The following is a 12,102-nucleotide window of genomic DNA, read 5'->3' as shown; positions in this document are numbered from 1 at the left end:
AAATAGATAGATAAGGCCCTTTATTTTTGGTGTTTCTTTTTCCTGCCATAAAAAAGTATTGACAATAGAGCAGCTACTGTTACTAAACATAGCATATTTTTTTATTCCTTAATAATTGTTCAGTGTTCTTGATTGGCATATCTGAGTTTTGACACACAACAGTTTGATTTTACAGCCTCTGGAAAGTTACTGAGTTATTTCTGCAAAGGAAGTTTTCTCTGTAGTTCCTTGCAGGACATCACAATTCCTGTGGCTGTGTGAGTCTGTCTGGACTAACAGTCAACTTTTTATTGCGCTTAATGTGTGCTTAATGACTTAATTATTAAGTGCAGTTTCACTGGTATCAGTTCTCCTCTTTGGTTAATTCTCTGTGTGTGTTCTCCTAAACTACCATATCTCTGGTTTATAATATATAATTAATTTCCCCACAAATCACCAAGCAATAGGGCACATAGAGCCTGTCACCCTCCTTCCTGGAGAGAGGCTGTTGTGATCACTGGTGTGTCACAAATGGGCAGGGAAGGACAGGCAGAGATGAAAACTGCTAATCCATGATGATGTGTGTCTGTTCAGGGCATTGCTTCCTGGAGGAACTGGGGCCTTTTGCATTGCAAATGACTCACACCGCCAAAACTGTGATCGTAATAAACATAAACAACCAGCCAGGAATGAAAGTAAAGTTTAGAAATATAGGTAACACACCAGTTCCTGATGTGCATTCACTGTAGAGAACAGTTCTAATGTGCAGGACTGCACACTCAGCCACTAGTCTCTAGTGTAGGCAGAAAAGCTGCACCATTTACACCTGCTGAGGACCTGGCCCTCATTTTCTGTAGTGCCCTGAGAAGTTCTTTTGGTCCCATGCACTTCCTTACAGCCAACAGGGAGATTTTGAGATCTGGATTAATCTGGCTGCACCTTGAGGCAGCATTGGTAAATCAGAGTGTAATCTGGGGGATGGCCATTGCCAGAGGATGGGTGACACAAAGCTGTGCCACTCTCCAACAGCCAGGTTTGTCCTCTGCACACCCACTCCCACCTGAAGCACCTGCTGGGCTCTGGGGCTCACAGCACTGAAATTTGTTATTCTGACAAGACTTTGGGATTCGTTTTTGGATGTCCCTGAGGCTGGGAGGGTGGTGGTGGCCTGAGGTGGAGGCTGGACACTGGCCAAGCAGGTATGCACAGGGCACTGGGGCCAAACATTTCCCAGGCATTTCCTTCTGTTATTCAGCTTCCTGGCAAAGCACTTTTAAGGAGGGGCCTGGAGGAATTGAGTGATCTGATGGGCAATGGGCATGGGAGGGAGGAGCAGCAGGGCAGGAGCTGAATCCAGCACGGCCTGAAGGAGCTGACAGAGGGAGAGGGGGCTGCCAGGGGGTCACTGTGGGGACTGGGGGTAGGTGTGGGGAGCAGGTCACACTGGAGGGACTTCAGGGACAGAGATACAAAGGAAGGCACAGGCAAACCCCCCACATTTCAGGCTCAGCATCCTGAGCAGGTTCACAGAGGGACAAGGCTGCTCATTCCTTGTGCCAGCAGAGGCACACAACCATTTTTGCTGTCGGTAAGCCAGCAGTGCTTCCTGGTTCAGTGCAAGTTAAAAGTTTAAGACAACCCTAAGCTCAGGAATGACTTTGAGTAATACTTCTGGTCTCTCTCACCCGCCTTCATTCAAGGAGATTACCCAAGACTGCATTTCTTGTTCTTAAAACAGAAAATCAAACAAAAGCAGACAAAGGGAGAGGCATTTACTACACAGAGGTGTTACGTGGCATTCAGTAGTGTGTTCATAACCCGCCTGTGTTGCTGGCAGTGGGGTCTGCCAGAGGAGACCAGGACCATAACCATTAGAAGTGGCATTGCAGAGGATAATACACTGGTGGGTTGTTTGTCCTTCTTTTGTCTGGGAATGATGGCATAACTTGTGTTTACTTCAGAGAAAGACTTTACTAGCAGTTGTGGCAGGATACAGAGTCACTCAGACCTTCAAAATGAGAGAAATTACACCTTTGCCTGAAAAGGAGGAACTGGAAATCACTGATCTGGCCCAGCTGACCTCAAGCAGTGCATTTTACTGGAGCACAAAGCAGAACAAACACTGGAAAACTTGGGCAGGGGAGGCAGCTGGAAGTAAGAGACTTTGGGATTACCAACTCCTGCCCACAGAGACCTTTTTTCCCATCTTGGTCTCTCACTGGCCATTTCAGAAGCTTCCCTAGAGTGCAATGTTCATAAGTCTCAGTTTCCAACCTATTTTCCCCACATCACAGCAGGTTACCTGCTTAACACCTTTCTGGGCTTTTTGTCGTTTCTAGATCTGCTGCAGGCTTTCTGCTCCAGCCTGATATTCCCAGGTTACAAATGTCTCTCTGGCAGAAATACACTTTGCCTCAAGCAAGGGAGGCTGCCACTCAGATAAAGACAAAAACACCTGCTGGCTGTCCTTCCTGCTCCTCCTTTTCACTCACCACTTTAGTGAGCCTGCAACACACATAACAGGGCAGCAAACAAAACAGCCATGATCACTGCCAGAAGGGCCAATGTCAGTCCTGTTTCTTTGATGTCAAAGGTGCAGGTGTTTTCTCTTTCTTTTTAACCTGTTAAGCAGTAAGAAGTGCTTTAGCATAAGATTTTGCTCATAGGAAAAAAATAATTGGAATTTGTGGAATGAAGCTTGTCTGTACTGGTAATTTATTGCACGGGAAGTGAGCATGTGGATCCCAGCTACTCTTTTCCAAGTGCATAATTAGCATAGCTTGGGACAGGGTCACCTCTTCCCCTTTAAGAACAGATTATACTGCGCTCTTCGTTTAATTTGCGTGGAAGGTGTTGGTATGGAAAGCTGGCAGGGGATAGCTGGTGCACTGTCAGTTCCCATGTCAGCTTATTTAGCAGTAACTTCCTTGTATCAACAGATCTCAAGTATTTATGACTTAAAAGAAGAACGCTGCAGGTCCAGAAATCTCCTCCCAGCCTGAGGAGGAAGAAAAACACTGCTTGAATTTATCATTTGCCACTTTGCCACTATGACGTCAGCTCAGGGCTGAGCTCTTTACCTGTGGCTGGGCCCTTAAATGAGCTGACGCCAGGAGAGAAAGGCACTTTCTCTGGGGCTTAGCAGCGAGTGGCAGCAGCACCACAAGTGGCAATGAGACGCTCTGTGTTCTTCGCTGTGTGCCTCGGCCTGGTGCTGAGCCTTTTGAAAGGTAAGAACCACTATCGTCTGTTTTGTGATTTATCAAGGCAGCTATTGTGTGGCAGTGAATGGATTTTCTAGTGCTTTCAGCAGCTGTTGAGAAGCCAGTTGTGATACACAATTCAGCATGTCTAGATTTTGATTAATTAATGATGAAAGATGTCACTGTAAGCCAACGGCTTTCCTTGTTAGCAGAACAATGGAAAATCACTGGCGCTTATGATTAACCTAATTCAGCCTATTCCAAGAGCAGTTTTCAGGACTTTCATACTAAACCCAGGTAATTCAAGCTCTGTTACAGTCATAACAAAAGGTGCAAGTGTTCCACCCCAGTACCTTTTGGCCAGAGGCTCCTTAACCAACCAGTCTGGAAAGCAGCTCCCTCTGAGCGGGCTCACTGAGTTTTGTTCTTTCCTTTTGAAATAAATTAATGGAAACATCACCACCAGCTTTCAAGGGGGTTGCACCATAGTCTGTTCAAACTAAAGGTGTCATTCCTTAAGCCATTTAGTACATTTTCTGGCATTGTGCCAAAATTGGTAGTTGTGGGCCATAGCCTATAGCTAAACCTGCCTTTTCCTGATACTCAGTGAGAGGTATGAGGGGATGAAGACATTAGCAGAAGTAAAGCATCTCTATGAAGAGTTTTGCAGCAGCTTGAAGCTGTGAGAGTACAGGAATTCCTAGCTAATACAAAGATAAAATTGCAGAGATATCAGCCGAATTAAGACCTGTTAAACTTGCAACTGGTGGCAGATAGCTGTGGGTCTCTGTTTCCTACTGTGAAAGAACAGATGTATTTCCAGCAACAACCACAGTGTGCTACAGACCAATTTTCAGCTGTAAATGATAAACATAGAAGTCTTCAAGATTGTCTGTTGGTTGGTTTCCTGGTTGGAGGCGTGTAGGCAATAGCAAGATGTGAAAATTCTTGTGCCAAGACTTGCTGAAAGCAACACCCATTTTTCACTTGATCTGACTTTGCATTAGGATAGATCTGCCCAGAAACCTTTTTCATTCTAAGCAAACATTGTAAAAGCTTTGCAGGATGTGTCCATTTGACTAGTACTGGCAAAGGCCCTGCCCTGCTCAGCAGCCAGATGTCTCTGCTGTTGTATATCCTTGGTGGTAACATCCATTTCTTTATCACAGTGGTAATGCCCAAGCCCGTTAACACATCCTGTTTCCATACATAGAAGGTTAGATCTAGGCAAACAGAGCCATAAATTAACCACCTTTGTCCATCCAGAAGGTTCAGTTGCAGCTCATGCACTCCACTGGCACCGTGGATGCTGTTCTTCCTGAGTCCAAAGGGTACTCCTGGACGATGGCTAGCCAGAGCCTCACAGCTCTAGCAGCTGTAAAAAAAGCCACCTCTGTAACAAGTTGCTGTCCCAACATCCATTGCCTGTGGCCAGCAGAGATTCATATAATCACGGTTATAGGAAAAATACCCATTTATACTAACTGGGGAACAATAATGCTGTTTATAGAACTCAGTGACCAGTGGGGGCAAGAGACCTGGCAGGGAACTGCCACAATTGCTCGTGCTCCCCTTCACCTAGAGGAGGCTAATGGATTGCTTGTCTTTTGCATGTGCCTTTTCTATGTGAGATGCGTTTTCAATCAGAAAAAAACTGTAGATTTTCCTCACTTAGGATTTTCAAAGCTCTATAAAGCTCTAGAAAAGTGGGGTCTATTTTTCAAATGTCTGCTGAGATGTGCAGACTGGGATAGTGACACGGATTTTAGCCACAAATATGTTCATCTTTCAGCTGTATGATTTTAATGCTTTAGATAAAATTATGCTTGCAGCAGCATTCACGCAGAGTAAATAAGTTTATTCTTAACTTGTAAATTAATGATGATTTAATAATAGTTAATAATAATAATTAACTAATTCAGATTAAAGTTAGACTACCTTATGCAAACTGGCCATTTTTCAGTATCACACATTTATCAGCAAGGTTGGTTTATCCTTCTTATATCTATGAAAAACAAAACAAACAAACTCCTCAAACCGGAACTCATTTCTTTGATCAAGAGTTGAGAATGACACAGGTTAAATAAAGAAACACCCAACAACTTAAACAACTAGAATATTTTGGAAAAATAAAAGCAATAACAGAGGCTGAAACCAAAGTTTGAGGAAGTATTTTCACCAATTGGCTGGTATCACGCAGGGTTCCCTTTATTCAGAAATAACGATGACAGGAAAGGAATAGAAGAGAAAAATGTATACTGTCAGAAATGCATAGAGCTGTAGTCCAGGGAAAGAAGGTCTTGATACTCCAGATATGCTGTAGCAGAAGGAGCATTCCTGGAATAGAAATAGCCTGCTGTCCATGTCCACAGGAATCTGTTCTAGCACAGCTCGAGGCCTGGGGCTGACAAAAGGCAGGGTAAGGCTGCCCAGAGGTGTGGCTGCTCAGCCACTCACACAGCTCCTCCCAGACCCATTTACTCAACAATTGTCCTGTGTGCAAAGAGTTCCCTAGTGCTGCCATCTCCTTTCTTTTCCCTCCATCAGAAGCGTCTGCTGAAACAACTGCTGCCACAACAGTGACACCAAGCTCACCAACTACAGGTAAGGAGCAAAGCCCTCAGACAGCCCCTTCTGGGAACAGTCCCAGGGACCTCAGCAGCCCCCACAGAGGTTTCCCTGAACTCCTCTCCCAGGGTAGACAGATGTACACAGATCAAGGCTGTGAATACCCTCCACAAGTCTATCTTTTCCTGCTGTTCTTTGCTGCGAGGGGGAAGCACTGGGTAAGAGTTGAGGAGACGGCTCTTTCTGTGCTCAGCGACTTTACCTCCTGCATCAGGCCTGGATAGAGGGGGATCCCTGTAGAGATGCCCAGGGGAATCCTGTCACCAGATCCTGCAGGGATGACTGAGGCTGGTTGCCCTGGAAGTGACAGCTTTGGCTGACACAGCAGTGGCCATAAAGCAGAAGACACGGCATTGTGTGAGGGCCTTGTGTACAAGCACAGCCCTTAGGGGACAAGGGGGCCAAGGACACACCAGGTGACAAAGGCACCTCAACCAGGGAGAGCCAAGACCCTGGGCAAGCCTCTCAGGAATTTGACTGCTCAGCCCCAAAAAGATCAACAGCATTTACCTGCTCAGCACTTGTCCTACACACACAGAATTACCCAAGGCTTTTTCAACAGAGAATGCTAGGCCGTGCTGCAATGTCTCTTGTTTCTTCAGAAAAAGGTACTGATAATGGAACAGATGGTGACCCCCCAGAGGTGCCAAACTCAGAACCTTCAGGTAAGGAGAAAAGCTTTCAGGCTTCCCCTTCTGGGGACAGCTTGCAGTAAGCAGGTTCCAGGGAGCACTGCAGATACCCAAGCAGGGAGGAGTTCCCCTGCCTGGGTTTCTCTGAGTTCTTCTCCCACTGAATACAAAGTTACCCAGATCCTGGCTGTGACTAACTTCCACTCTTCCATCTTTCCCTGCTGGTCTTTGTTGTAAAGCAAATGTGTTGGGGAACATTACAGCAGGCTGCCCATTCGATACTTGTTGCCTTTCCCTCTTACACCAGGCAAGGGTACAAGGTGATCCATGCAAAGAGAAGGCCCAGGCCAGCCTGTAAGCAGGCCCTGCAGGGAGTTGTTCCTGAGGCTGTTGGAGCATGGGCAGGGAGGGATGTGGGGCACAGCCCAGCAGGGAAGGGCCAGGGGCCATGACTGGGCACCAAGGGGCAGACTGTGCCTGTCATCCTGCACTCCCAGCCGGATGCTGGGGGAGGATGTGCTCAGCATCCCCAGAGTCACCTCCCCATCATGATCATTCAGCTTTGGGAAAGACTTTGTGCCTCTCGCTTGTGCCCACATGATCCTGTACCACAGGCCACTATGAAAGAATGCAGATGTGGTAAGGAGTAGTTCAAGAGTAGCGTGTGAGCGAAGGACTATGAGGGAAAAAGCCCAGAATTGTCCAAGGCTTTTTGAGCATTCAATGCCAGGCAGTGCTCCCATGGTTCTTCGCTTCCCTTTTCTAGGAAACAATACTGATAATGGAACAGATCCTAACCCACCAGTGGTGCCATCCTCAGCACCTCCAGGTGAGGAGAAAAGCTTTCAGGATTCCCCTTCTGAAGACAGCTTGCAGTTACCAGGTTCCATGGCACACTGCATATGCCTAAGCTGAGTTGCGTTCCCCTTCCTGGGTTTCTCTGAGTTCTTCTCCCACTGGTGACAAAGTTACCCAGACCATGGTCTTGGAAAATATTCCACTCTTCCATCTTTCCCTGCTGATCATTCTGCAGGGGGAATGTGTGGTGGGACATTTGAGGAGGTTGCTCATTCCATGCCTGCTGGCGTTGCCTCCTGTGGTGATGATTGGATTGTGGGGTACAAGGGGTTCCATGTAAAGGGGTGCCCAAGGCCCTGCAGGGAGTTGTTCCTGAGGCTGTTGGAGCATGGGCAGGGAGGGATGTGGGGCACAGCCCAGCAGGGAGAGGCCAGGGGCCATGACTGGGCACCAAGGGGGAGACTGTGCCTGACATCCTCCACTCGCAGCCTGATGCTGGGATGCCCCAACTAGAAGGGTCAAAGGTCCTGCTGGGATCACCCTGAGGAGGCGCAGCCTCCTCCGTCCCCCAGCTCTTCCTCCATGGTGGGCTTGCACAGGCACATCCCTCCTGCCACCCGGCCTCCTCCCCATCCGATGTCCCAGCTTTGGGAAAGACTTTGTGCCTCTGGCTTCCAGCCATGAGCCTGTGCCAAAGGCCACTAAGGGAAATGCAGATGTGGTAAGGAGTAGTCCAAGAGTAGGGTGTGAGAGAAGGACTATGAGGGAAAAAACCCCAGAATTGCCTAAATCTTTTTGAAGAGTCATTGTTAGGCAGTGCTGCCATGTCACTTCTCTTCCCATTTGCAGGAAACGATACTGACAATGGAACAGATCCTAACCCACCAGTGGTGCCATCCTCAGCACCTCCAGGTGAGGAGAAAAGCTTTCAGAGTTCCCCTTCTAAAGACAGCTTGCAGTTACCAGGTTCCAGGGAGCACTGCAGATACCCAAGCAGGGAGGAGTTCCCCTGCCTGGGTTTCTCTTGAGTTCTCCCATTGTAGACAAAGTTACCCAGACCATGATCTTGAAAAACTTCTGCTCTTCCATCTTTCCCTGCTGGTCATTCTGCAAGAGGAATTGGTGGTGGAACATTAGAGCAGGCTGCTCATTCCATGGTTGGTGCCTTTTCCATCCTGTGCCGGTGGGTGGATTGCGGGGTACAAGGGGTTCCATGTAAAGGGGTGCCCAAGCCCTGCAGGGAGTTGTTCCTGAGGCTGTTGGAGCATGGGCAGGGAGGGATGTGGGGCACAGCCCAGCAGGATGAGGCCAGGGGCCATGGCTGGGCACCAAGGGGCAGACTGTGCCTGTCATCCTGCACTCCCAGCCTGATGCTGGGGAGGGATGTGCTCAGCATCCCCAGAGTCACCTCCCCATCCTGATGGCCCTGCTCTGGCAAAGACTGGGCCAGGGGCCATGGCTGGGCACCAAGGGGCAGACTGTGCCTGTCATCCTCCACTCCCAGCCTGATGCTGGGGAGGGATGTGCTCAGCATCCCCAGAGTCACCTCCCCATCCTGATGGCCCTGCTCTGGCAAAGACTTTGTGCCTCTGGCTACCACTCACATGAGCCTGTGCCAAAGGCCACCAAGGGAAATGCAGGTGTGGTAAGCGGAATTCCAAGAGCAGGGTTTGAGAGAAGGATTATGAGAGCAAGAAGACAGAATTTCCGAGGGCTTTTTGAGCAGTCAATGCCAGGCAGTGCTATCATGGCTCTTCTCTTCCCTTTTGCAGGAAACAATACTGATAATGGAACAGATCCTAACCCACCAGTGGTGCCATCCTCAGCACCTCCAGGTAAGGAGAAAAGCTTTCAGGCTTCCCCTTCTGGGGGCAGCTGGCAGTAACCGGGTTCCAGGGAGCACTGCAGATACCTAAGCTGAGTGGAGTTGCCGTGCTTGGGTTTCTCAGAGTTCTTCTCCCCTGGGAGACAAAGAAACCCAGACCATGGTCTTGGAAAATATTCCACTCTTCCATCTTTCCCTGCTGATCATTCTGCAGGGGGAATGTGTGGTGGGACATTTGAGGAGGTTGCTCATTCCATGCCTGCTGACGTTGCCTCCTGTGGTGATGATTGGATTGTGGGATACAAGGGGTTCCATGTAAAGGGTTGTCCAAGGCCCTGCAGGGAGTTGTTCCTGAGGCTGTTGGAGCATGGGCAGGGAGCGATGTGGGGCACAGCCCAGCAGGGAAGGGCCAGGGGCCATGACTGGGCACCAAGGGGCAGACTGTGCCTGTCATCCTGCACTCCCAGCCGGATGCTGGGGAGGGATGTGTTCAGCATTCCCAGCATCACCTCCCCATCCTGATCATCCAGCTTTGGGAAAGACTTTGTGCCTCTCGCTTGTGCCACATGATCCTGTACCACAGGCCACTATGAAAGAATGCAGATGTGGTAAGGAGTAGTTCAAGAGTAGCGTGTGAGCGAAGGACTATGAGGGAAAAAACCCCAGAATTGCCTAAATCTTTTTGAAGAGTCATTGTTAGGCAGTGCTGCCATGTCACTTCTCTTCCCATTTGCAGGAAACAATACTGACAATGGAACAGATCCTAACCCACCAAGGGCCAGCCTGCAGGGTGTCGATGGGTGGGGGGGATTGGCACAGCCGCGGAAGGCAGGGCTGGCGGGCACCAGGCAGATGGCTGCTCTCCCCAGCCTGATGCTGGGGCGGGATGTGCTCAGCATCCCCAGAGTCACCTCCCCATCCTGATGGCCCTGCTCTGGCAAAGACTTTGTGCCTCTGGCTACCACTCACATGAGCCTGTGCCAAAGGCCACCAAGGGAAATGCAGGTGTGGTAAGCGGAATTCCAAGAGCAGGGTTTGAGAGAAGGATTATGAGAGCAAGAAGACAGAATTTCCGAGGGCTTTTTGAGCAGTCAATGCCAGGCAGTGCTATCATGGCTCTTCTCTTCCCTTTTGCAGGAAACAATACTGATAATGGAACAGATCCTAACCCACCAGTGGTGCCATCCTCAGCACCTCCAGGTAAGGAGAAAAGCTTTCAGGCTTCCCCTTCTGGGGCAGCTGGCAGCAACCCGGTCCGGGGGGGGAAAAAAGTTGCCGTGCTTGGGTTTCTCAGAGTTCTTCTCCCTGGGAGACAAAGAAACCCAGACCATGGTCTTGGAAAATATTCCACTCTTCCATCTTTCCCGTGATCATTCTGCAGGGGAATGTGTGGTGGGACATTTAGGAGGTTGCTCATTCATGCCTGCTGACGTTGCCTCTGTGGTGATGATTGGATTGTGGGATACAAGGGGTTCCATGTAAAGGTTGTCAAGGCCCTGCAGGGAGTTGTTCTGAGGCTGTTGGAGCATGGCAGGAGGATGTGGGGCACAGCCAGCAGGAAGGGCCAGGGGCCATGACTGGGCACCAAGGGGCAGACTGTGCCTGTCATCCTGCACTCCCAGCCGGATGCTGGGGCAGGATGTGCTCAGCATCCCAGAGTCACCTCCCATCATGATCATTCAGCTTTGGAAAGACTTTGTGCCTCTCGCTTGTGCCCACATGATCCTGTACCACAGGCACTATGAAAGAATGCAGATGTGGTAAGGAGTAGTTCAAGAGTAGCGTGTGAGCGAAGGACTATGAGGGAAAAAACCCAGAATTGCCTAAATCTTTTGAAGAGTCATTGTTAGGCAGTGCTGCCATGTCACTTCTCTTCCATTTGCAGGAAACAATACTGACAATGGACAGATCCTAACCCACCAGTGGTGCCATCCTCAGCACCTCCAGGTGAGGAGAAAAGCTTTCAGGGTTCCCCTTCTGCAGACAGCTTGCAGTTACCAGGTTCCATGGCGCACTGCATATGCCTAAGCTGAGTTGCGTTCCCCATCCTGGGTTTCACTGAGTTCTTCTCCCACTGGTGACAAAGTTACCCAGACCATGATCCTGAAAAAGTTCTGCTCTTCCATCTTTCCCTGCTGGTCATTCTGCAAGAGGAATTGGTGGTGGAACATTAGAGCAGGCTGCTCATTCCATGGTTGGTGCCTTTTCCATCCTGTGCCGGTGGGTGGATTGCGGGGTACAAGGGGTTCCATGTAAAGGGGTGCCCAAGCCCTGCAGGGAGTTGTTCCTGAGGCTGTTGGAGTGGGCAGGGAGGGAGGGGGCCACAGAGAAGGGCGGCCAGCTGGGAAAGGGAGAATTGCCTGCTTGACAGGGCGGGAGGATGTGCAGTCCCAGCACCCCCACGATGGCCTGCTGGCAAGCTGGGCCAGGGGCAGACTGGGCCAGGCAATTGCCTGTCATCCGCACCCCTGATGCTGGGGGGATGTGCTCAGCATCCCCAGAGTCACCTCCCCATCCTGATGGCCCTGCTCTGGCAAAGACTTTGTGCCTCTGGCTACCACTCACATGAGCCTGTGCCAAAGGCCACCAAGGGAAATGCAGGGTGGTAAGCGGAATTCCAAGAGCAGGGTTTGAGAAAGGATTAAGACAAGAAGACAGAATTTCCGAGGGTTTTTGGCATCAGCAGGCTGCTATCATGGCTCTTCTCTTCCCTTTTGCAGGAAACAATACTGATAATGGAACAGATCCTAACCCACCAGTGGTGCCATCCTCAGCACCTCCAGGTAAGGAGAAAAGCTTTCAGGCTTCCCCTTCTGGGGGCAGCTGGCAGCAACCGGGTTCCAGGGAGCACTGCAGATACCTAAGCTGAGTGGAGTTGCCGGCTTGGGTTTCTCAGAGTTCTTCTCCCTGGGAGACAAAGAAACCAGACCATGGTCTTGGAAAATATTCCACTCTTCCATCTTTCCTGTACATTCTGCAGGGGAATGTGTGGTGGAATTGAGGAGGTTGCTCATTCCTGCTGTAGTTGCTGTGGTAT

Source organism: Zonotrichia leucophrys, chromosome 7 (genome assembly GCF_028769735.1).
Source record: "Zonotrichia leucophrys gambelii isolate GWCS_2022_RI chromosome 7, RI_Zleu_2.0, whole genome shotgun sequence".
Lineage (NCBI taxonomy): Eukaryota > Metazoa > Chordata > Aves > Passeriformes > Passerellidae > Zonotrichia > Zonotrichia leucophrys.
Note: the sequence above shows the minus strand (reverse complement) of the source record.